Source organism: Balaenoptera ricei, chromosome 3 (assembly GCF_028023285.1).
Source record: "Balaenoptera ricei isolate mBalRic1 chromosome 3, mBalRic1.hap2, whole genome shotgun sequence".
Lineage (NCBI taxonomy): Eukaryota > Metazoa > Chordata > Mammalia > Artiodactyla > Balaenopteridae > Balaenoptera > Balaenoptera ricei.
The window spans coordinates 15741497-15765510 of record NC_082641.1 but is presented as its reverse complement, the minus strand read 5'-3'; positions in this window follow the sequence as shown (position 1 = coordinate 15765510).

The window sequence follows — 24014 nt, the reverse complement described above, 5'->3', positions numbered from 1 at the left end:
CAGACTGTCAAATGCTAGACTCTACCTGATTATTTGCAATTCTTTTTTCTTTTGATAACGTCTTTTGTTTGCGCTCAGCCTCATATGCTCCTTATTATGTTGGTGGTAAATCCTCTACTTCATGTCTCAACTGCTATCGTTTTTTTTTTTAATATTCTTCATGATAGTCATAGCTAATAAGAAGGATAGAAAATTGGCAAAATCAACATGAAACAATCTTTCAGAAGTTGGTTCTGAAATATTTTATTTACTTTTTTTCCATTCTTTTTTCTTACTGAGATATAATTGGCATACAACATTGTGGAAACTTAAGGTTACAACATGTTGATTTGATATACTTCTGCATTGCCATGTGATTACAAATGTAGCATTAACCAATACCTATATCACATCACATAATTATCATTTTTTTTGTGATGCAAACACTTAAGATCTAGTCTCCTAGTAACTTTCAAGTATATAATACAGAATCAACTGTAATCACAGTGTTGTGCATCAGATCACCAGAACTCATTCATCTTCTAATTGCAACATCTTCCCAATCCCCCAGTCTCCCAGCACCTGGTAACCACCATTCTACTCTGTTGTTTTTATTAGTTTGCCTTTTGTGGATTCTTCATAAAAGTGATATCACACTGTATTCGTCCTTCTCTGCCTGATTTATCTCACTTAACATAATGCTTCCAAGTTTCATCCATGTTGTCACAAATGGCAAGATTTCCTTCTCTTTCATGGCTGTGTGTATGTGTGTGTGTGTGTGTGTGAGAGAGAGAGAGAGAGGGAGAGAGGAACATCTTCTTTATTCATTCATCCCTTAATGGGTATTTAGGTTGTTTTCATATCTTGGCTATTATGAATAATGCTGCAATTTCCATTGTCATCTAATGATCATGAAGTCAGGTAACAGGATAAATCCAAGAAACTGAGGAATGCTAAGCATAAGACGGAAAAAAAAAAAAAAGAAAGAAAAGAAAAAAATGGTTGTTAAAAATATTTTAATCAAATTTACAAAAAAGTGTTTACAACATTTAAATATTAATTGGTCAATCCAGTAGCCAGAACTTTTCCTTATATTAAATATTTGATTGTTTAAGATATTTTATATTAGATTTTTGGTTATTTGCATCTCAAAAGTTTTGTTTGTTTAACAACCCCTAAACCTATATCATTAATGACCAGAAAACTTGCTTCTCTTACTATGTAAACCCTAGAAGTTAGCAGGAAGAAATACGTATATTTATATTTCTACAGAAATAAATAATGGGGGAAAAAAGAACATATAATTCACTATATCAATACAATCTGAATGGACCATATTTCACTAAGTGTCCATTTGTCAGTATAAAACAACAATCATCTTCTAATGCCATCTCATATTTATTTACCATTCAAAGTTGAATACTGCGAATTTCAAGTGTTATATGGATGTGTTCATTTGGAAACTAGAACAATGAGACTCCATTTTCTGAATAATAAAGACTTTTTTTTTTCTTGTTCATGTACTGTATGGGCTCTGTAAACCTTAGAATGTTATCATTTCCCTGTACCTTGCCCAAGCATAATTCCCATTTACTTTGTGATAAACCAGAACGAATTTAACATTCCAGAAATCCTTTAAATAAAGGGTGCTGGCTGGAACCTTATGTTTTAAGACATGTAAACACTGCAGAAATAGTATTTCATATGCTCAGTGGAATTGACTTGAGTGATTATAGAAAGCCAGGAACCTGAAGCTTATGATAAAAAATACCTTTGTAAGTTGTATTAAGCTGATTTGTTCTCATGGTTGCATCACCGATCACGTATTATCACTCTCTCATCCATCTAAAGACAAAGAACAGTCACCAATTGCAAAGTCATCAACAAAAAACTTCTCCTGCTTATGGAAACATTCCAGGATTTTCTATGTGCAAAGAATGAGTTATAATAGAATTCTCACAGAGCTGCCTTATGGCAATTATGGGTCAAATGCAAAGCCCAGAGCACAGCACATTCGCTATTTGTATTAATGTGATGACACAGATCTTTACTTAATGTTGAACGCCACTTTCCTCCGGCCCGCATGCCCCCATATAGATGCTTGTCAGGGCAAAACTGGGAGTTATATTAATATTAATGGACAAATCAGAGATGGGGCAGCTACTGGATTGATTCCCTTGTGTCTCTATATCACACCTGAAAAAGCAAAATCTATCATTAAACAGAGAAATTACAAAACAGCAGTATATAATTAACGAAAAAGACAAGCAGCATATAGTTTTGTTTTATAGGGCAATATAAAGATATGTTAAATAGGTATTTCTATTGTTTTGAAAGAGCATTTAAAATGTAAAAACATAACTGAATTTTAGTACTTTTTCCTTCCATCTTTACTGAGATATAATTGACACACAGACTGTATAAGTTTCAGGTGTACAGCATAAGGATCTGACTCACATACATCATGAAACGAACTGATGACCACAATAAGTTTGGTGAACATCCATCCTCTCATACAGATACAAAATAAAAGAAAAAGAAAAATATTTATCCTTGCAATGAGAGCTCTTAGGATTTACTCACTTAACTTCCATATATAACATCAGCAGTGTTCATTGTAATCATCAGGTTGTACATGACATGCCTAATACTTATTTACCTTGTAACTTTGTGCCCTGTGACCACTTTCATCCAATTCCCCCTTCCCATACCCTCCACCTTTGGTAACCACAAATCTGACCTCTTTTTCTATGAGTTAGTTGGTGTTTGAAGTATAATTGACCTACAACACTATGTTAGTCCCTGTTGCAGAACATAATGATTTGATATTTTTATACATTATAAAATGATCACCATGATAAGTTCTAGTTACCATACAAAGATGTTACATTATTCTTGACTATATTCCCTACACTGTACATTTCAACCCTATGACTCACTTATTTTGTAACTGGAAATTTGTACCTCTTAATCTCCCTCGCCTATTTCACTCATCTCCCCACTGCTCTGCCCTCTGGCAAGTCGTAGATACAGAGAGCAAACGGAGTTTTAGTTCTTTATATGAAGACTATTGAAATCTCTCTACCTTAGTCCATGTTTGGGATGTTAGACTTGACATATTTTTCACTAGAATGTTGCATAATGACAATACTGTAACTTATAATAACAATATAGACACACTAGTTTTAGCATCATGGTCTTTGCTTAACATTGAGAAATAGCCTTGTGACTATTTTCTCTATGTACGTCTAGGTATTTCTGAAGACACTACCAATTTTGTTGTTTCAGGTCCCTATATAAAAACTTTACTCAGACTGTATTACTCTTTGAAAAACTCTGTTTTTCCCTAGTGGTTTGGTAAACATCCTTTCACAGGATCCTCATCATGTTTATGTACTTATCTTAGCTGTCAAGAAACCCCACAGGAAGATCTCTGCTCATTTCTAGTTACTCTTCTCAGGCTAAGTTCTCTGGAAGAATTATTCTCCCTTCACCGATTCCTTTTTTATAATCATTTGATTTTTGCTTACTTGTCCTATGATTTTATTGTAATTATAGCTCTTATTACAAGCTTCCTCCTGCAATTTGACTATGTGCTCACTCTTTGAGGGTATTATCTCACTTAACCCAAGAAACATTGCTTTGCTATTATTATTTATGTATTCATATTATTTGCATTTTAGGGATGAGGAAATTGAGTGTAGCAAAGTTGTTTGTCCAGGATATCATGACAAATATGTTGCCTAGGTCTCTGGTTGGATTCAAAAGTTGTGACCCTAAACACAGTACTCAAACTCCATGAAAGTCAGAAAAATTGTGTGTGTTCTGTTGTGAAGAAGAAACCTGTTCATTTTCTTTCTTCCCTCCCTCCTTCCTTCCTTCCCTCCTTCCTTCCCTTATATATTTTTTCTCTTTTTCTTTTGAAATTTTAATTATTTTATTCCTTTCTTTCAAGAAATTTTATTAAGCCAACATTTATATTATGTGTTATCACTGTTCCAAGTGCAGTGAAAGGAGCAGTGAACAACAGAAAACAAACTCAGTGACTCTGTGTTTCCATCAGAGAGGAAGGAGTATTTCATCCTTTTCATCCTCATCTTCAAATAGGAAAATTAAAAATTAATAACATTTTCTCATAAGTCCTTTAATTTTATATTTCTAACATATTGCAAACAGCTTTTCTGTTTTACTACTGAGTGCATATTGGTATTTATTCAATGGTTTTAGGAAACCCAGGTAAAGAAATCAAAGATCCAATCTTTCAGTGCAAACATTTCCCATGTGGACCTATCACACTTACAACATATCAGCCAGTGAGTTATATGGTTGCTAGAACTTTTTGTTGTCACATGAACCTTCCCATTCTTACCTTTCTTCCCCAAGCTTAGACTGTAAAATGTTCAAGCATCGTGAAGGTTTGCTAAGTAAAGGGATAACTATACGTTTAATGTTTCTTTTACTTTAGAAAATTTCTGAAAAATGTGGATAAAGTACATTGCCCCACATGAATAACTCTAGTTGAAGATTCACTACCACTTTGTAGTTATTTATAAGCTTTTGGAGGCTGCTTTTTCTCCCTCTCATTTTCTTTATGTTACTTACTTCTAGCAGAATGCATTATTTTTAAAATTGTTCCTTCAGAACTTCATTCAGCCTCTGACAGCTCATCAACTGTAGATTCCTTCCTAATGGTAATGATGTGTCTGCCAGTGTATTACTAATAATATTCAATTTATTGTCATTTGACAATTTAAAAAGAAGGGGTCTGGGCTTCCCTGGTGGCGCAGTGGTTGAGAGTCTGCCTGCCGATGCAGGGGACACGGGTTCGAGCCCTGGTCTGGGAAGATCCCACATGCCGCGGAGCAGCTGGGCCCGTGAGCCACAATTACTGAGCCTGCGCGTCTGGAGCCTGTGCTCCGCAACAAGAGAGGCCGCGATAGTGAGAGGCCCGCGCACCGCGATGAAGAGTGGGCCCCGCTCGCCGCAGCTAGAGAAAGCCCTCGCACAGAAACGAAGACCCAACACAGCCAAAAAAATAAGAATAAATAAATAAATAATTTATAAAAAGAAAAAAATAAGTGGTCTGCTACACACTCCTTATCTCTTCATTCAGAACATTATTCAATGCCATGTATTTTTGGGTTCTCTTCAGACTTTGATGCACTATTCTGTATTCTTAATATGGGATTTTTATCCCACTATAATTCTGAAAAACTGTAAAAAATATCCAAATACATATTTATGATGTATATATATATATATATATATATATATATATATATATATATATGGGATAAAAATCTATCTACCTATCTATCATCTATTATCACAGTAGTTTTTTTTTTTTTTTTTTTTATGGAACACAGGGTCATAATATCTGCAGTAATAGCAAATATTCTTACTGAGCTCTTATTATTACAATAAAGTTTTAAGTGATTTATGTTTAGTAACTGTCACATTAAGCCTAGGGTGTAGGTATTACTGCTATACACATTTTGCTAATGAAGATATTGAGGCAGAAAGAGATTAAGTAAAGGGCAAGACCTCACTGTTGGCAAGTCAAGGAGATCGGTTCTGGCAGGTTCCGCATCCACTGTTAAACTATGCTGGATCCTAAAGTGCTGCTGACTTATCTAAAGTAAGATATATGCTTACTTTTTTAGTGTGTTGTCACACAGCACAATCAGCCACTAGACTAATTTTTGAAAATTCCATGTTGCAAATGATTTAGAGAAAGGAAGAAACACCACTATACTCATTTCATACAGAAATACTGAGTGCTCAGTTTGCTTCCACGGCTCAGTTTGCTTCCACGTAACAGATGCATAGGGTAACATGTCAATGTGACTAGAGACAGAATACCTACTTAATTAGATTTTCCTTTGTCACTCTCGAAATTTTTTACTTTGACTCTTTTTTTTTTCTTTTAATTAATAGCTACTTTATTTATTTAGTTATTTAAGTGTTGGGTCTTCGTTTCTGTGCGAGGGCTTTCTCCAGTTGCGGCAAGCGGGGGCCACTCTTCATCGCGGTGCGCGGGCCTCTCACTATCGCGGCCTCTCTTGTTGCGGAGCACAGGCTCCAGACGTGCAGGCTCAGTAGTTGTGGCTCACGGGCCCAGTTGCTCCGCGGCATGTGGGATCTTCCCAGACCAGGGATCAAACCCGTGTCCCCTGCATTGGCAGGCAGACTCTCAACCACTGCGCCGCCAGGGAAGCCCTCTTTGACTCTTTTTTAAAACTTGTTGATTATTTTTACCTCAGGAAAGGCTTGGCAAGATTAAAATAGATATGTGGTTCCATGAAGGAAGTTTCTATAGTAACAGAAAATACATAAAAGAAGGAAGCACAGAAATGTAAAGTTCAATTCACACTGAAAGATGTATTTATTCTATTTATAAATCTAATATCATGTTGGAGTCAACTTTAATTTCCATCTTCAACATTTTCGAGTTAATTTGTCTTAAAAGCCCGTATAGTGTTGGTTCTTGAAAGATAATTGAAGTAAAGATATTTCTGTTTTCTGCCATGAAAGGGAAATTGGGACAACTGAAAAATAATGTTTAGACATAAATTTTAGTCTTCATATGCTTATCACTCCCTCCTCCCACCCACTCCCCAACTTGCTAAGAAGTCTACATTCTGTGATATGTCCTTGGACACTCAGCCCATGAGGACCTTTATGCTTGTTTACCACAGTTCTGAGCAGATATGCAAACTGTCCTCCCTGCAGAGCTGTTATGTATCTTAGTTTGATCCAGTCTAACACCATGCCCCCTGCCACACTTCCCCAATAACAAACAAACAAACAAACAACTGCCCCTTTAGTTTCTTGGACTTAAATTTTGTCATAATTAAAATTCTTATAATGATCTCCATCTCTTTTATTAATCCCCCTTTAACTTTAGCTTTAATTGAAACCTAGTCATTCCCTAAGAACCATGCTTCCCTTCTTTGAAGTCTTAGTGTCTGAGTGTAGGTGTTTTTATTGTCCACGTGGCTGAAGATGGTATAAATTCCTTACAATGCATTGCTTCTTCTCGAACATTATTTATCTTCAGTAATTCCACTCTCTTTAAGACTGTACATGAGGCTATATGCATACTCTCTCTCCTTGCTTCACTAATCTATGATATTTCTGGAATTCTTCTATTTCATAAAATATTTGCTCTCTTGATTTTCTGTCTTTTTATCATGACTCCAGCATACCTGGATTACAGTTAGGCATTCCTACAAAATAGGTCCAGCTCTATGCGCCTAATACTCTCCTCTACATTGTTTCTCTTGATCTTCTGCATCTCAGTTAATGGTTTCATCATTTACTTAGCTAGGTCGAAATCTGGGAGCCTTTTCTGACTCATCTGTTACTTACACTCCATTTTCTACGCATCAGCAAGTCCTATAACAGGTAGACATGTAGAGGCTTTTAGGCCCTTTTAAGCAGTCCGTATTTTACTCTGATTGTGATTATAATCCACCAGAAGTTTTTAAGTCATGAAAAGGATTTGACTGTTGAACACATCTCTGCTGCTAATCCATAGAGAATGGGCTGAAGTGGAGCGTTAATGGAAGCTGGAAAACCTGGGGGACGCTATTTCACAATCAAAGGGAAATAAAATATTGATAAAGACTTGGATGATTGCAGTTGAATAGATGAGAAGTGGGTAGTCTTCCAGATGTTCATTCCAATCTGGCCATACAGATTTTCTTACAGATTCTAAAATACAAGGAGATCACTCTTGCCTTAGGGTTTTTCCCTTTGTTGTTGCCTTGACTTTGACAACATTCTCTACTTCTTTTGCACGGTATCACCTCATTTCTTAACAGTCTGTTCAAATATCACTTTAGGGGAGCCCTGTTAGTATACCTTTAAATACTCCCCATCAATCACAATCTGTTTTACAACCTGATTTTTTTAATCTCACATATATGATAGGTATATCACTATATATGATAGCAATCATATATGCCCATGTATATACACACATAAATATTAAAAATATATTATGCAGTATATTTATTTATTTCATATCATTTATAGTTGAATGACTCATAAACTCTGGGCTTTTGATTATCTTTTTTAACATGAATCTTTAGAACCTAAAACAATGAAAATGTACTTGATATTTCAAACAATGATTAACTGAAAGAATGGAGAGTTTATTAAATTTAGAGCTTAGAGAAAAGGGTAGAATATAATTAAATGAAGGCAATTTATACCAACATCTTTATTTTATAGGTGAGAAATCTTAGGCCTGGAGAAAATAGGCAAAATATTTAATATAACCAAATTATCTCATAAATAGGCCTAAAACAAATTCTCAGTTCCAAGTCTGTACTATTTTACATAATGCATTAAAGAGACAGAAAATATATATGTTAAGTGGAAAGATAATAGGCTGTGAAATGAAATGAATCTGACTCAAAACTCCATAACCATCATTGTTTAAACTATGAGATCTTGGGAAGATCATTTAAACATTTTGAGTCTCAGTTCTTTCAATCTGTTAAATGACAATAACTGCATTTCGCTTTCAAATTTGTGGCAGAACTTATCAACTCTCTATGGGAAGTAACAAATAATGGAGCGATGTCACTAAAATCTTATGTAAGTGATAGTTTTGTGGTGTTGCTTTTGTTTATCATGGCTACTTTGAGCCCAAGAGGCTATCCTTTGAAACGATCAAATTTTTTTTCTATAAATTAGCTCTTTAATAGTGGGCCATATTTTTCAGCATTGCTATCATGTAAAATTGTGCCGGGAATGAATTACACATGATTTATAGGAAAAGCAATGTGATTTATAGGAAAAGCAATTTTATTACCAAAAAAAATTGTCTGTTTCTGTACATCAAAATAAATTATATGTTTGCTTCTAAATTTAATAATCCTTCTGTCAAGAAATTAATCAAATCATAGCCTTCTCTTTTCATTTGAATTGCTTGCTATGGATTTATTCAATTGTATTAGTTTCTACTCTATTGCTGTTATCTAATCCTGATTTAGAATTTTTTCTTTCACTAACACATACATTGCTTAAGGGTAGACACTTATTCTTTTTTTTTTTCACAATTTCAGATGAGGAGTTTATTTACATTAATCCCATATTATTTGTCCTAACTGAAAGTACCCTCTGTACAATATATTTAGGGCATTTATTTTAGCTTGTGTAGTGCAGAAATCTTCCTACACAACTCCAACTATCAAAAAGCAGGCATTTCATTGTGTGTGGGAGTGTTGTCTGACAGCCTAATGGATAAATGACATATTTAAACAATTTTACTATATTAAAGATCTTTGTCTAAAGCATTTTGGGGTTACTCTATTCCCTATTGTAAATGACATATTTTAGAAACTTGAAGCTGATGTTCCTTGTTTAACCTGTCAATTTTAGTTTCAGGAGCTACAGTGTTCAGAAGTCAGTGCTATAAGCATAGCTTTTTATGTATTTTGTACATTGGTTCTGTTTTCTTGCATTAATAACTTCTAGGATTCTATCACACACTTGTGCCTAACTTAAAAAAAATAAAAATTGATGATTGATATTGGATTTTTCATTAAGGAGATTATTAATAATAAGTCAAGTTAAATATAGCTTATGATTGACATGCCTTATTAGAAACTCCTATTTCTTTCAATTTCTCTGGTACTACCCAATTTTCTCCTTTAAACACTGTTAACTAGCTCTTCTCCTGATTGACTTTCTCTTACTCCTCCTTAAAGATTTAGTTCTCTGTTACATTCTTTATTATCTGCATCCTCACCCCCCTCATCTAGAAACTATGTTTGGGCTCAAACGTTTAACCATCACCTCTTTGTGGATGCAATGTTTTACAGTAATAGGAAGACTAGATTTTCCTTCCATCTCGGAATATTGTCCAACGCTCTATATATGAACAACTCTTGTTCAGAAAGGAATATATCCAATGACAGCTAGAGAAAACATTTCCTGGAGCAAAAACAACAACAACTATCACATACGACACCAAAACCTTGGCCCTTATCATTCTAGCCCATTTGTAAAGTAGTACTGGGGGTGAAACTGAAAGCAGATGTTTCTGTTATGTTATCAATTTGTGTAAATTCCTTCAGTAAAATTTCTCTCACAAGGACACACATATTTGTATTTGTGTGTGTTTATGTGTATTTTCATGCGTGTCTTCACTATCTATTAAAACACACATTCATGCATAGACTGCATTGCATCAAATCTAGGATGATGTTGATTTTAAGCTGTGCCATTGTTTTATTTATTGTTAAGAAGGAAATTAAAGTAAGCCTATGAATTAAATTCTGGCAAACAATCAATTCTAAGACATATTTTAATTTTAAACATATAAAATGTGAAAACCCATGAAATGGGGTCAGTTTATACTGTATATTGTACTTCCACAGACTGTTGGGGATTCTGCAAAGATTGGCCAATTTTCTGACTGGAGTTTTTATGAACAGGAGCATTAGAAGATGGGAGGGTGAAATTAGATAATAAGAGCTATGTAGCAAGTCAAAGTATATACTATATTGTAGAAAGATGAGATTCTATGAAGTGCATGGTAAGGGAGATGGGAAGAAAAGCTGATGTCTTTCAACAACACACTGGAAAAACTCAGAGGGTGATATAAGGGTATCCTGTTGGGTTCCCAAAAGCTATCAAATGTGCCTCACAATAAGAACAGTAGCTGGATACCACCACCACTAAAGCCTGACCTTGGTGATATAGTTTGAGATGGCAGAGAAATAAGCACAAGAAGTCACCTAGTATAACTTTCCATTTCTACTTACATGGTTTTCCCCAGTAAATAGATCTCTTTCTCCATAGGACACCTTAGAGCTATGGAAATCAGGGAGCATAATACATTCATGGATTTTATGATCAGCTTGACTTTAGATGAATATTTTATTCATTTTCTATTGCTGATGTAACCAATCCACACCAATTTAGTGGCTTAAAACAACACAAATGAATTATAACAGTTCTGAAGGTCAGAAAAGTAGGTGGGCTCAACTGGTTTCTCTGTTCAGGGTCTGCTCAGGGTCTCTCAAGATTGAAATCAAGGAATTGTCTGGTTAGGTTTTATCCAGTAGCTCTAAAGAAGAATGTGCTTCCAACAAAATTCAGGTTGTTGACAGAATTCAGTTCCAAGCGGTTGTAGGACTGAGGTCCCAGTTTCCTTGCTGGCTGTCCATTGGGGAGTCATTTTCAGCTTTTAGAGACCATTTGATTCCCTGGTTCATGGCCTCCTTCATCCTCTAAGTCTGCAACGACAAGTCATTCCCTTCCTGCCTCATCACTCTTGCCTCCAGCAGGAGAAAGTTCTCTGCTTTTAAGGGATCATGTAATTAATTAGACTGGTCCCAACTGGATAATCCAGGGTAATGACCCGTATCTTTTAAGTCCATGCAAATTACCTTTAGCCACCTGAGGTCATCTAGTCACTGGTTCCAGAAATTAAGTTGTAGACATGTCTGGGAGGACCATTCTGTCTACCATGTTTATACCCATAATGCAAACTTTTTAAAACCAAAATGTGCTGAGAAATAGTGGCCTAGTCTGAGGTTAACACAATGAATTTGAGTGCTTCATTTATTCTCATAACTCTGTAATTCGTGCCCCCTCCCCATTCCCTATCTGGTGATATAATTGAAATTATAATTTTACATCTTCTACATTCCATTATCCACTCTAGGAACACAGGAGTTAGCATCCTGAAGAGTATGAATCATGTTTGCATATGCCTCAGGGGGAATCATTCACTCAATCTACACTCTGTATTACATAACTATAAGAGTTATGTACTGTGGGAATGCATGTCATTAAATAACACTAGTGCATATATAAAATAAATCAACACCTTTGCATTTTCATTTAGTAAGTTCTTATATACTTAAGGAGTTAAATGAAAAAATGTAATTTTTAAAAAATTTAGTATATGTTTATTTTTGAACAAATATTTATAGAGTACCTGTTATATTTTCTACTCTAGCTGTAGGAGGTACAGCAGTGGACTACAGAATGCATCTACTCTTGTGGAATTTACATTTTAAATATCAAATTCTGATAGGTTAGAGTGGTGGTGGGGAACAACATCAAAGCTTTCTTTCACTTTTCAAAAATTAAATTTCCGATGGTGTCATAAAATAAATTAATTTTTGGAACATGGCTTTTTGAAAGTGCAATTAAAGACAAAAATTGCTTGTTTTTTCCCTCAGTTTGTGCTTCAGAGTTTACAGACTTATTGTAGGAATTTAATGATGCTGAAGGTCTTTGGCTCTGGTAATTAAATGTATCATTTAATTTTTTTGTATGTATCTATTTCATATTTTAATCTAGGGCTTCATACGCAGATAGAAGAGGCTTGGTTATGAGCCACAGGATAATATCATAGGTAAGTCTTTAAACAAGAACCATGCTGGATAATACACCCTACTATATATCAAGACATTACAAATCAGCAGTAATTAAGAGAGTACATATTGGCACAAGGATAAATAAAAAGATTTTTAAAAGTCAGACTAATTAATCCATAAATAAACCCATATTTATGTAAGTCCTTGATTTTTAAAAAAAAGGAGGTACTGCAAACAGTGAGAAAGAATAGTCTCATCAATAAATGTATCTATATTAATCATAAATCCATATGAAGGCAAAGATACTTGACTCCACAGCACACATATAAACAAGAAACATTAAACCCAGGACACTGCGGGACAAAATGTGAAATATAAAATAATAAATTACAGATATTTTAAGAAAACATATATTTTCTGACCATAGAAATGGCGAAGATTCATTAAACAGGGCACCAAAAAGAAAAGATTGATAAAAATTGAGTAGTATTAAAATTAAGAACTTTTGTTCATGAAATTACACTGTTAAGGGAATTAAAAAAAAAAAAAAAAACAGCTCAGAGTGAAAGAAAATATTTGGAATACATATGGCTGACAAAGTACTAATACCCAGATCATATTGAAAGTTATGCAGAATGTCTTCAAATAAATTAGAAAGAGATCGAAAATACAAACATAAATGGCCAAGAGTCTTGAAACGGCAGTTCACCAAACAAGGATAGCAAAAATGTCAATGAACATGTGAGAAGAAAAATAAAACTTAACATGATGTATCACTGCACAGTCACCGGAACATGAACACATGATGTGTGTGGGGTACGGGGGCGTGCGGGGGGTGAAAATACCAAGTGCTGGTGGGGAAATGGAGCAACTGGAACGCAGATTCGTTATTGGTGGAGAAAGTGACGTTCAACAGCTCCACCATGATGAACACATGCACACCCTATGACTCAGAAATTCCACTCCAGAAGGAACAGCAATGCGTATAAACGCAGACAAAGAGATTTGTACAGGGATACTCAAAAAAACACTATCTGTAGGATCCAGAAGAAGGAAAAACATACTCGTCACAAACAGAGCAAAAAAATTCATTTCGGAATATTTGTACAACACAATACTGAATAGCACTTTAAGTGGAGAAAACTACCCTACTTACAATATGGACGAATCTTGTAAAATATTCTGATGCACAACAATAAATAGTGTGTGATTTCATTTATAATATATAAATTTCAACAGCAGGTACAACTCAGCCATGGTGGTTATGCCAAGGGAGGATGTCTGATAAGCTACATGAAGGCTACTTTTGGAGTGCTGGAAATGTTCTGTTTCTTTATAGGGACAGAAGTTACATACACATTTAGAAACTGTTACTGTAGACTTGTGTGTGTACAATGGTACATAGGATTTACTACTTTATATGTGTTTACATCTGTTTCTCTACATTCATGCTTTAGTTCAAATTCTAAACAAACAAAAAGTATAGACTTTAGACTTGTACTAACCAAGTAAAGTTCTAATTGCTAAGCACTTATACATTATAATAACATTGGACAAATTACTTTAACCTCTCTGAACTTGTCTTCTCGTGTGTGCAATCAGAACTATATTACTGAATTAAAGATCTGTGAATAATAAAATTACAAACGTTTTTACATCTTTTTATGTGCCGGTCCGTGTGCATTATGTGCAGAATTCCATCTAACTCTCACAATAATACCATAAGGAAAGTGCTGATATAACTCCTGTTTTAGAGATGGAGTCATACAGGCTTAGAAGTAATTAAATATCTTCCTTAAAAGTCTTACAGCTGGTAAGTGGCAAAGCCATGATCCTCTGTCTTAACCTCTTAATCATAGATGTAAATAAAGAATTAAATGGCACCATGCATTTTTAGTACTACAGCGATCAGGAATTTTTGGGTTGCAAGTAGTAGAATCACAGCTCAAGTTGGTATTAGCAAATAGTGGACATTTTATATCTAATAAGGAAACTTGCAAAATAGGCAAGAGTGTACCTAGGGATTAACAATGCCTGGAATAAAGTAATATCCTGCCTACATGTGCCTGATTGCTTACTCTTAATCCACAGAGAATTCTAAGCACATTGGTTTGGGTCCTAGACGGTATGGCCAAGGTACAATAGTAGTATGAATGGCAGTCCGTGATGAGCCAACGTGGCTGGAGAGAGGGGAGTAACAGCTCCTTCACTGTAGATTTGTGTGTTCTCTGAATTATATTTGTATATTAAAGATGGACTCTGGGAAAACAAACTGCACATGTCCATCACAACATGAGCATGGAAATATTCAATAAATGTCAGCCATTATAATCATTTTCATCATGTTTAGAGGAAGATACCCCCATTTTTGTTTTCTAAGCCTTTATCATATTTTAAAAAAGAAAATGTCTTCTCTCTCATCATATTCTCATAGTCATTTCTCAGCAAATGCAGTGGATACTATTAATATTTCTACTTCTAGGAGTCCCAGAATTTGAGGTTTTATTAAACATTTTCCTTGTAGCCAGCTGACTTTGCCTGAAGGATATAGACAATGGAGGGGAAATAGTATTTCTGCAGAGGGTGTAGAATGGTGACTCTTTTCCCACAGGCTCCATTATATTTACATATAATGTCCTTCATGAAATACAGATGACAAATATTTTACCAGAAAAATTTACCTTTACACATTTAAATAGGCTTACACCCAGAGTTACTATTTTTTAAATTAAACAAGGCAAACAACAGGGATTAATCTCCAAAATATGCAATGAGAAGGAAAGTGGGTCTCATCAGGTAGCAAGTACGCTCAATAGGGCCAAAAACATTTTTATAGGTGGTCTATGGCTTCCTCTCTCTTCTCATCGAAGTGTGTTTCAAACTTCTGACAGTAGGGATAAATCAGAACTGAAGTTAGATCAATCATATAATTGCTTTTATACAAGGGCTCCTTATCATGTCTCTGTTTGAATATGAATCTTAAATTCTGAATCCAAAGACGAATACTTTTACTTATTCTTTTACTTATTCATTATCAGAGATTAGGCATGTGGGTTTAGATAATCTACAGATGACTTTAATGCCCCAGTGGCCTAAGGAAATTAGTGACTTCCAAAATTAAGTCAGAGCAGTGAGGGAATATGTTAAAACAGTGATTCTCATCCTTGGCTATGCGGTAGAAACGCATTGGCAGTTCTTAGAAGTACAGTCCCCATAACAGACCAATTAAAATATAATCTCTGAGGACATGTCCTAAGAATAGTATTTTCTATGATGCTCTCTAGATGAATCAAAATTTCACCAAATATTACCAAGATCGTAAGAGAAATAGGGGATCTTGTTATAAACCACTGCATTAATTCCAGAAAGAATTTAGCTTAATAAAGACTACTTTTTTTTTTTTTCTGGTGTACTTTAACATACTTTGGAAATATTTGTATTTTATATCATTTGCATTTTAAGCAGAGAGTAGAGGAGAAAAGGTTTGAATTTCCCCCCATTTTAGTTCATTACACTAATGAATCTAAGCACAAATGCTGAGTCAAATCTCTGCCTTTTTTTCACTTGCCTCAGCTGAGTAGAGAGAAAATGTACATCAGTTAGGGAAAGGGGTGAGGGGGAAAGAAACCTCAATATGCTGAACTGATTTTGCTATAAGTAGAAAGTAGAACCAATTGCTTCCCAGGCTATTCTACACACATAAAATGTATCTGATGCTCAAGCAAATTTCAAATTATAGGCAGGAGCTGGTCTTACTTGTAAGTCTTAATCACCTGTGGCAGTGTCATTTCTAGGTCATAAACATGCTTTGTCAGCTCTTATTTATTTTTTCCAAAGGGCCTTGACACTATCATTCACAATATGCCTATATATTTGATCATCAAGCTCATACATTTTTTAATAATGCAAAAATAAATAAATACATGCCTATGCATGCCCAGATGCATCTCATTTTTTTTTTTTCTTAAAGTAGCATTCTCCCAAATGGTTAGCTCCTTACTTTCCCACACTTAACTGGCAATAGACTTTCATTTTCCTAATAATTTTTCCTTACAAGAACTTTGTTCCTCATTATTTTCTTATATGTAATTTTATATGTAAATGTATACACACACATATAATGTCCTTCATGAAATACAGATGACAAATATTTTACCAGAAAACTTTACCTTTACACATTTAAATGGGTTTACACCCAGAGTTACTATTTTTTAAATTAAACAATGCAAACAACAGGGATTAATCTCCAAAATATGCAAAAGCTCATACAGCTCAATATCAAAAGAGCAAACAACCCAATCAAAAAATGGGCAGACATTTCTCCAAAGAAGACATACAGGTGGCCAAAAGACACATGAAAAAATGCTCAACATCGCAAATTATTAGAGAAATACAATCAAAACTACAATGAGGTATCACCTCACACCAGTCAGAATAGCCATCATCAGAATATCTACAGATAATAAATGCTGGAGAGGGTATAGAGAAAAGGGAATGCTCCTACACTGTTGGTGGAAATGTAAATTGGTACATCTACTCTGGAGAACAGTATGGAGGTTTCTTAAAAAAACTAAAAATTGAGCTACCGTACGATCCTGCAATCCCACTCCTGGGCATATACCCAGAGAAAACCATAATTCGAAAAGGTGCATGCACTCCAATGATCTTTGCATCATTATTTACAATAGCCAAGGCATGGAAACAACCTAAATGTTCATCAACAGAAGAATGGCTAAAGAATATGTGACATATATATATAAAATGAAATTTTACTCAGTCATAAAAAAGAATGTAATAATGCCATTTGCAGCAAAATGGATGGATCTGGAGATTATCATACTGAGTGAAGTAAGCCGGGCAGAGAAAGACAAACATCATATAATATCACTTAAATGTAGAAATTAAAAAAAAGTGATACCAATGAACTTACATACAGAAGTAAGACTCACAGACATAGACAACAAACTTATGGTTACCAAAGGGGAAAGGGGGGTGCAGGGATAAGATAGGAGTTTGGGACTAACATATACATACTACTGTGTATGAAATAGATAACTAACAAGGACCTACTACACAGGGAGCTATACTCAATATTTTGTAACAATCTATAAGGGAAAAGCATCTGAAAAAGAATATATATATATATAGAGCCAAATCATTTTGCTGCACACCTGAAACTAACAAAACATTGTACATCAACTATACTTCAATTTTAAAAAGCAACATCAAAGAAAAATAAATTCCAGTATTAAATATAAGTATATTTAATAATATAAATAAAAAATATAAGTATTTTAATAATATAATATTTTTAATAAGTATTAATAATATAATATTAATACTTATATTTTTAATAATATAAGAATTATTTTATTAATATCATAAGTATTAATACTTATATTTTAATAATATAAGTATTTTTATAATATAATATAAATATTGAATATTTTATACTTATAAGTATTTATAAGTATAAATTCCAGTATAAAGATTCCATGATGATGTTAAATATATAGGAATTTTTCAGTAAATTAATATTTAATAAATGATTAAATGAATGTAAAGACAAATTAATGAGTTATAAATCAATATTTCTGGATTTTCCGAAAGCATAGAACTAGGTGGAAGAGAAAATGGATAATTCTATTTATGCCAATACTTGAAAAAATTATACTGGTGAAAATAAAATATGAATTTAAGTTGCCTACTTATTACTACCCATCTGCCACATAAGCATTCAAAGATTTCCACAAATTCAGTATAATAAATATTTAATCAAAATATAATAAAATCACTGCTTCTGAGCTATATGTTTCTTGTTATTTCATTTTACTTGTTAAACTGTAAGGCAAATGGTAAGACTTTATCAGATAAAATTATAAAACTCTAACGAAAGACATTATAATAGATGTAACTTAAGAGAGACTTACACCATGTTATAAATAGGAAGAATAAACAATTTGAAGCTGTGGATTTTCACTCAATTTAAATGTAGTCAATACAGTGTGTAGGTTCCACAGCAAAGTAATTCACGGAGCTAAATGAGACAATTCTCAAATTTATACAGTATTGATATAGCAAGGTCATTTCTGAAAAAGGGTCAAGTGGGACAACTGTTCATTCATGATACCAGGACTTATGAAGAAATGTTAGTATTGATATTGTGGCATTAACTCAGAATTAATCAATGAAGTAGGATAGAGATCCTGTAAACAGGCAACTTTGGTGGATGACAGAGATGGCTCGTCAGGTCATTGAGGAAAGAAGGGGTAGTTGAAATAAAAGAAGCTGGAAACAAATGACAGAAAAAAAAAGATGGACTTGATACAACAATGTACTGTATATTCAATGATTAACTTCAGACCAGACAAATTCTTAAAGACAAAAGTCATCACCAATAACAAAACAACAAACAAACGAAAAAATCTTGGAAACACTGATTGGTAAATTTTTTATACTCTAAGGTTTTGAAAGATTTCTTTAACAAGACATAACAAAGTTAGTCATAAGGAAAAGATAGATATATGTGCCTATGCTTAATTGAAAAACCAATACAAAAGGACAGAAAAGAGAAACTTATGGTTTATTATTGGATTATACATCTTCATATTTTAAAATATACGGATTTTCCCTATTTATCCTTAAAAACCTCTATTGCTTTCTTAAATTTTCCCTTTAGAACGCAAGCCCCATGCAGACAAGAGCCTCATCTGTTCACTCCTGAATCCCTAACGCCCAGGACTGCATCCAATGCCCACTTGGTGCTTAAAATTTGCTGGCATTGAATGACACTTTCAAAAGGTGTGATTTTGTTGTTCGAAAATCTAAGATTCGGCTAGGAACTAACAACTGTGAAATAATTAATTAAGCTTATTGGTTAGACCAATTCACTCTCAAATGAACAATAAATATCCTTATAACTCATCAATAAATAATTGGGCTAAACAATGAAAGAAAAATGATATTTGCAGGAGATAAAGAAAAGTTATAAATGCTGGGAATCAACTTAGGAAATGTGAAGAATTAAACAATTAAAGGGTATAATAGTAGAGATGTACAAATGGAAGAACAGATCTTATTTTTACTAAAATATCTCAAAGTTTTCAAAATGTTTCAAAATCATGTTTAATTTCAAATCCAGCCATTCAGAATACCAGCCAAACACACACACACACACACACACACACACACACACACACACATATTTATACTTTTTAAGAGTTTAAAGAGTTATTTTGTCTGGAAGATTATATAAATGGAGAGAGTAAATGAGAGGGTTACTTTTTTTTTTATTTGACTAGCAGACTAACTCAGTTTTCCCTTTAAATGCTTTTTAAAATATCTTGTACTCATATACATTTTAATAATGAAAGTTAAAAGATAGTACTACATAGAAATAAAAGGCATACATTTGAAAACATCCAATTTAATCAAAAATATCAGACATAGTATAGCACTGTTTTTAATCATAATGAATGTGCAAATTAATATGATTTTCACTTAACTTTAATGCCTCTTCACAGGAATTTAATTAAAATAAACTAGGTACTCTTTCTAATTAACAAGGCAAACTTAAATTGATTTTTAAAAATGAATGATACTAGTGCTCACACAGTCTGTGCCTTATACATTGAGTGCAGATACAGATTAACATATAAGACGTCTTTCTGGGTGGCAGTTAGGGCCTTGTGAGCTTTTAACTGGCCTTGAAATACTTTTCACCGGTGGTCAGGTTGTTAAGCAGATGGCTGTTTCCTTGACCTTTAAAATCTTTGCTTTTCTTTTCATAATTACCTGTGCCTCATAATGGATCAAATTCTTCATTTTGTGTAATTAGTTTTTATATTTCTAATATATGTCTGCTCTAAAATATTACTTAAAGAAGTAGAAAGAGTGCATATATTTATTAAGTAGAAGATTTTAATAAAATCCATTATCCATTGGGTGAGAAATTGTGGAGTGGAATAATTTTCTGAATTAAAAGACATATGCATCCCGTTAGCACAATGTGTAGATGGAACAGGCGTCTTTGTTTTTTCTGTTTCCTTCACCTGAAAGTTACATCTCACATGGGTGTGGTACAGAAGGTAGAACAAGAGAGGCCACAGTAGGACTTAAGTATTCCATTTCCCATAAAGAAGACACAGCAGGCACTGTATAAAGGGTCTATTATGCTTTGATCTGGTTCTAAAGGATGGTTCTGAACATTTATCCAGGCAATGTGTCCTACAGAGCTCACACTTGATGGAACGTCTTGATCATAGGAGATACTGTGTTTGCTTAGACATTTGGGCATTGTGGGAAGTGTAAGGGCCCTGTCAATCAAAGTCCAAGAAATTTATACTGGTATAGCACGTCGATTAGCTACTCTTTGCCAACATGCTGATGGAGGTGTTTGAAATTTCTCTCTAGTAGGTGAACATTTGCAGATTCTTGGTGACATCTAAGATAAATAAAATGTGACGGCAACTACGTCAATTGAGGAATTTGGGGGAAATGGTCTATTACTGTGGATCTAAATGAATAAAAATAATCTTAATAAAAGTCCTCCAATCCCAGTTTCACCACTTCGTCTGGATAGATGAAGTCCTGGCAATGTTTACAGCCGTCCATTTCATAGTTGTGACTACAAGGATTGTCAGATTGACGCGAGGACCCCAGCAGCTTGAAAGGGCACTGGGGATAGGCTCTACCCCACTAAAGATTGTGGGGAGTGCAGGGGAGCAGTGTGATGCAAACCTGTTAGAACACTAAAAATACACCTGCAGAGTGCACCGCGGTCTCGTTTTCAACCCCTTTGGCTCTCATGTGTGCAATCCCAGGCAAGACTTATTCTTTACTCATCTTTATATTCTGCACCTTGCTGTCTGTCCCCTCACACTCATCTCGCATCCTGCACTCCTGGGCTGCTTTGTGGTGGAGGCTAGTCCCTCCCTCCACTTCCCAGGTCCTGCACACATCTACTCCCCCTCAGTCCCGGCTTGTGACCCAATAACCATGCTCCTTCCTTTCAGGTGACATCAGAAGTAGGGCAGGCTAACTGACTATTTCTCAACTAATATGAAATCACTGTTTTCTTAAACTTTGATAAGCTAAAAACAGTATTAAGATAACAAGAAATATTCTTACACCTTTTTTTTTAAGATATCAAATTATCCCTTTCACCCTTAGTTAACTTATATTTAACAAAATGCGTATAAACACTTATCACCTGTAGTTTAACTGTATGTTTTTATATGACTTTATTTTTCAGAAGTGGACATTGTGTAATCAACATCACAAAGTATGTTGTCTGATGGCTTAAACAAACCCATTGAAAGGCACTCATCTCCTCTGGGAGTAGTGTCACAGAGTGATTACAAGTTCTACCTCAGAGTAGCCAGGTGACTTTGGGCAATTTGCTGGACATTTCTGGCTTCAGTTTCTTCATCTTTAAAATGTGGACTCTAAGACAGCCTGCCTCATATGGTTCACACGACCAGTAAGTGAGTTAGCGCAATTGAAGCACTCAGAATGACACTAACACATAGGAACTACTTGTATGAATTATAATCATTGCCCACCAATCAAGTTACTCTGTATTAAATGCCTACTGTAGATCTACATTATCTCTTAGGATACCTCAAACTGTCAGACAGATTCAGATTTCCTCTTTTCACAGACCCTCAAGCCCGGAGACATTAAATAATGCACCCAAAGTCTGCCTTTTTTTCTTTCATATTGAAAGTACATTTTTTTCATATAAAGTCTTGAGAAAATTTTATTATTTGATTAAGTTCACTTTTGTAAGTTTTCAAAGTTTTAAGAGTTAATATTTAACTTGAAGAGAATCAGACTGCCTTATACTCTTCATGCAACTGGAAGCTAGAAGGTCCTATTTTTTTTTTTTTTTTTTAACAAGTTAATTCTTCTCCAGATCTCAGTTTCTTCAATTCTATAATGAGGTGCTTTGATTGGATGATTCCTAGATCTTTTCTAAGCCTAATGATTTGTGCTAATAAGACTTACATTTGTATGTGTTCTCCCCTACTGTTTCAATCAGGCTTCACATGCACAGTTTGGGTAAACTATGTCCCATCAGTAATCATGTAGAGATTGTAGCATCTCGTAATTTGTGATAATTAACAAAACATTTCCTGTGGAAAATTATAGACATTTATTTTGGCCTTGATCTAAATAGGGTTTTAATCTATCTATCTATCTATGTATCGATCTATCTGTATTTCATTATTTATCTATGTTTCATATATATACAGGATAAATTTCTAAAGCTATTATATTAAATATGTAATTTGGAATTTGGAGAGAAAAAAAAGAAAATTGTTGTAATTATATTCATTCTCAGTATATGTTTTAAAACTCATTATATATTTGTTTACTCATCACTGAATTGTAATTACCTTGTCCAAAATAGTGCACTGTACTATAATACTTATTTGGAGATATAATACAGACTTTTAACTCAGTGTCTGATAAATTTATGTGACCTTTCTCTCATCTAGTTACATGACTTTAACTACATATATATGGTAATAATTCCTAAATTAAGAAAAAATATGAATATATATGCCTGTGACATACTCTTCCCTGGCTTATATGTCCAATGCCTGAAAAATATGTCCACTTGGATGTCTCAGAGGTGCCAAACATTAGAGCCCCAAATCTTGATTTCACCCTAAAACCTGTTCTACTCACATTATTTCTCATGTAAAATAATAGCATTGTATTTTTAGCTCAGCTCAAAATCATAGGTGTTTGTTTCCTTCTCCCTTTTCGTATATAAATGATCAGAAATCTCTTTTCTCAAAGCCTGACAGCATTTGACTCCATTCCACTATCTCTACTCCTGTTATGCTGGCTCAAGACACTATCTCACATGGAGACCATGACAATATCCTTCTTCCTGGCCTCCTGCTTCTTCTTTTGCCCATCTTGAGTACCAAGTTATCTGTAGAGCAGCCAAAGTGACTTTTTCAGATGGTGAGTTCCCTGCACCAAGTTTGCCAAAGATCTCCTTTTAAAATTAGAACGAGTTTGAAATGTTTTCCCACAGCCTGCCTACACAATCACGTGGAATATGAGCTCTCCTTCCTAAATGACCTTGTCTCTCACCATTCACCCTCCTTCATAACACCCATTCTACTGGGCATCCTAGTATGGATGTATCATGACTATCACCATCATTTTCCTAGCATGCAACACACTGCCTCTAAATTGCCTCATGGCTGGCTACTCCTCATCACAAATTCTCTTAGGTCGCTCCGCTTACCATACCCAGTTTTACTTATGTCTCAGTGTTTTTCATAATGTGAAATTAACTATCATGTCTTGGTTTACTTGAGTGGTTAATTTCTTCTGCTAGAGAATGTAAGCTCACTGAGGTCAGCGACTGTCTTTGTCTGAACTTTAGCATCCAGAGTAGTACCTCCCGGAAAACAAACACTCAAGAAATACTTATTTTAATGAATGAATAAACAAGTATTCATTTATTTCTGCATATTTCCAAGCCATTATTCTTTTTCCTTTTTTAGATAACTGTTCTGGTTATCTAGAATTTGAATTTCTAGTTGATTTTGGTCATTTTCTAAATTATTGTGCTTGTTAATTCAAAATTCTGTTATTCTAATGTGATGGTTTTACTAATATTATGATGTATGTGTCTATGAGAAACAAGTTTATCTCATCAGT